The sequence below is a fragment of the Pristiophorus japonicus genome, unplaced genomic scaffold (genome assembly GCF_044704955.1).
Source record: "Pristiophorus japonicus isolate sPriJap1 unplaced genomic scaffold, sPriJap1.hap1 HAP1_SCAFFOLD_52, whole genome shotgun sequence".
NCBI classification, from domain to species: Eukaryota; Metazoa; Chordata; class Chondrichthyes; family Pristiophoridae; genus Pristiophorus; species Pristiophorus japonicus.
The window spans coordinates 521,412-524,937 of NW_027254426.1; positions in this window are offsets into that span (position 1 = coordinate 521,412).

The window sequence follows — 3,526 nt, forward strand, 5'->3', positions numbered from 1 at the left end:
GGGGTCCCAGTGAGTTCAGACAATGTATAACCCGTGGGCCGAGTGAGATTAGACAGTGTGTAACCGGGGGCCCAGTGAGATCAGACAGTGTGTAACTCGGGGCCCAGTGAATCAGACCGTGAGTAACCCGTGGGCCCAGTGAGTACAGACATTTTGTAACCCGGGGGCACAGTGAAATTAGAGAGTGTGTAACCCGGGGGGCCAGTGAGTTCAGACCGGATGTAAACCAGCGGCCCACTGAGATCAGACAGTGTGTCACGCATAAGCGCAGTGAGACCAGACAGTGACTAACCCGGGGGGCCAGTGAGATCAGGCAGTGTGTAACACGGGGGCCCAGTGAAATCAGGCAGTTTTTAAGCCGGGGTCCTTGTGAGATCAGACAGTGTGTAACCCGGGGCCCAGTGAATCAGACCGTGAGTAAGCCGGGGGATCAATGAGATCAGAAAATGTGTAACCCCGAGGCCGAGAGTGATCAGACAGTGTGTAACGCGGGGGCCCAGTGAGATCAGACAGTGTGTCACCCGCGGGCCCAGTGAGATCAGAAAGTGTGTAACCCTGGGGCCCAGTGAGATCAGACAGTCTGTAATCTGGGAGACTTGTGAGATCGGTAAGTGTGTAAACCGGGGGCCCAGTGAGATCAGACAGTGTGTAACTCGGGGGCCCAGTGAGATCAGACAGTGTGTAACCGGGGGGCCCAGTGAGATGAGACATTGTGTAACCCAGGAGACCAGTGAGATCAGACAGTGTGTAACCCGGGGACCCAGTGAGATCAGACCAAAGTAACCCGGGGGCCCAGTGAGAGCAGGCCGTGAGTAACTCGAGGGCCCAGTGACATGAGACAGTGTGTAAACCGGGGTCCCAATGAGATCAGAGAGTGTGTAACCCAGGGGGCCAGTGAGTTCAGATCGGATGTAAACCAGCGGCACAGTGAGATCAGATAGTGTGTCACCCATAAGCGCAGTGAGATCAGACAGTGACTAAACCTGGGGCCCAGTGAGATCAGACAGTGTGTAAACCTGGGGCCCAGTGAGATCAGACCGTGTGTAATCCGGGCAGAATGGGCCCAGCGCGATCATAAACTGTGTAACTCGGGTGCCCAGTGAGATTTGACAGTGTGTATCCCAGGGGACCAGAAAGATCAGACAGTGTGTAACTCGGGGGCCCAGTGAGATCGGACTGTGTGTAAAATGGGGGCCCAATGAGATCAAAGAGTGTGTAAACCTGCGGCCCAGTGACATCAGACAGTATGTAAACCAGGGACCCAATGAGATCAGAAAATGTGTAACCCCGGGGCTCAGTGAGATCAGACAGTGTGTAACCCGGGGCCCAGTGAGATCAGACAGTGTGTCACCCGGGGGCCAATGAGATCATACAGTGTGTCACCCGGGGGCCCATTGAGATGAGACAGTGTGTAACACTGCGGTGTCAGTGAGATCAGAGAGTGTGTAAACCGGCGGCCCACTGAGGACAGAAAGTGTGTAACCATAGGAACGCAGAGAGATCAGACAGTGTGTAACACCGGGGCCCAGAGTGATCAGACAGTGGGTAACCCGGCGGGACAGGGAGATCGGACATTGTCTTAACCCGAGAAGAATGAGTCCAGTGAGATCAGACAGTGTCTTAATCAAGGGAGAATGGGCTCAGTGAGATAAGACACAGTTTATCCCGGGGAGGATTGGTTCACTGAGATCAGGCAGTGTGTAAACAAGGGAGGATGAACCCAGTGAGATCAGACAGTGTGAAACCCGGGGAGGATGGGCCGAGTGACGTCACATTGTGTGTAACCCGGGAGCACAGAGAGATCAGACAGTATGTAACCTATATTCGCAGTGAGATCAGACAGTGACGAATTCGGGGAACCAGTGAGATAAGACAGTGTGTAACACGGGGGCCCACTGTGATCAGACAGTTTTTAACCCGGGGTCCCAGTGAGGTCAGACAGTGTGTAACGCGGATTCCAGTGAATCAGACCGTGAGTCACCCGGAAGCCCAGTGAGTTTAGACAGTGTGTAACCCGGGGGCCCAGTGAGATTAGACAGTGTGTAATCTAGGGACCCAGTGAGATCAGACAGTCTGTAACCCGTGGCCCATGGAATCAGACCGTGAGTAACCCGAGATCCCAGAGAGAACAGACAGTGTGTAAACCGGGGGCCCAGTGAGATCAGACAGTGTGTAACTCGGGGGTCCAGTGAGATCAGACAGTGTGTAACCGGGGGGCCCAGTGAGATGAGACAGTGTGTAACCCAGGGGACGAGTGAGATCAGACAGTGTGTAACCCAAAGCCCCAGTGAGATCAGACCGTGAATAACTCGAGGGCACAGTGAGATCAGACAGTGTGTAAAACGTGGTCCCAATGAGATCAGAGAGTGTGCAACCCAGGGGGCCAGTGAGTTCAGACCGGATATAAACCAGCGGCCCAATGAGGTCAGACAGTGTGTCACCCGTAAGCGCAGTGAGATCAGACAGTGACTAAACCTGGGGCTCAGTGAGATCAGAAAGTGTGCAACCCGGTGCCCAGTGAATCAGACCGTGAGTCACCCGGGGGCCCAGTGAGATCAGACAGTGTGTAACCTGGGGGCCCAGTGAGATTAGAGAGTGTGTAAACCGGGGACCCATTGAGATCAGACAGTGTGTAAGCCGAGCAGAATGGGCCCAGCGCGATCAGAAACTGTGTAACTCTGGTGCCCAGTGAGATTTGACAGTGTGTATCCCAGGGGACCAGAAAGATCAGACAGTGTGTAACTCGGCGGCCCAGTGAGATCGGACTGCGTGTAAACCGGGGGCCCAATGAGATCAGACAGTGTGTAACCCGGCGGGACAGGGAGATCGGACATTGTCTTAACCCGAGAACAATGAGTCCAGTGAGATCAGACAGTGTCTTAACCCAGGGAGAATGGGCCCAGTGAGATAAGACACAGTTTATCCCGGGGAGGATTGGTTCACTGAGATCAGGCAGTGTGTAAACAAGGGAGGATGAACCCAGTGAGATCAGACAGTGTGTAAACCTGGGGCCCAGTGCGATCAGAAAGTGTGTAAACCGGCGGCCCAGTGAGATCAGACATTGTGTAACTCGGGGGTCCAGTGAGATCAGACAGTTTGTAACCGGGGGGCCCAGTGAGATTCGAGAGTGTGTAAACCGGGGTCCCACTGCGATCACACAGTGTGCAACGCGGGGTCCGGTGAATCAGACCGTGAGTAACCCGGGGGCCCAATGAGATCAGAGAGTGTGTAACGCTGGGGCCCAGTGACATCTACAGTGTGTAAACCGTTTGCCCAGTGAGATCATAAAATGTGTTAACCCGGGGCCCAGTGAGAGCTGACAGTGTGTCACACGGGTGTCCACTGAGGTCATACAGTGTGTAACCCGGGGGCCCACTGAGGGCAGACAGTGTGTAACGCTAGAAAGGCAGAGAGACCAGACAGTGTGTAACCCCGGGGCCCAGAGAGATCAGACAGTGTGTAACCCCGGGGCCCAGGGTGATCAGACAGTGTGTAACCCGGCGGGACAGGGAGATCTGACATTGTC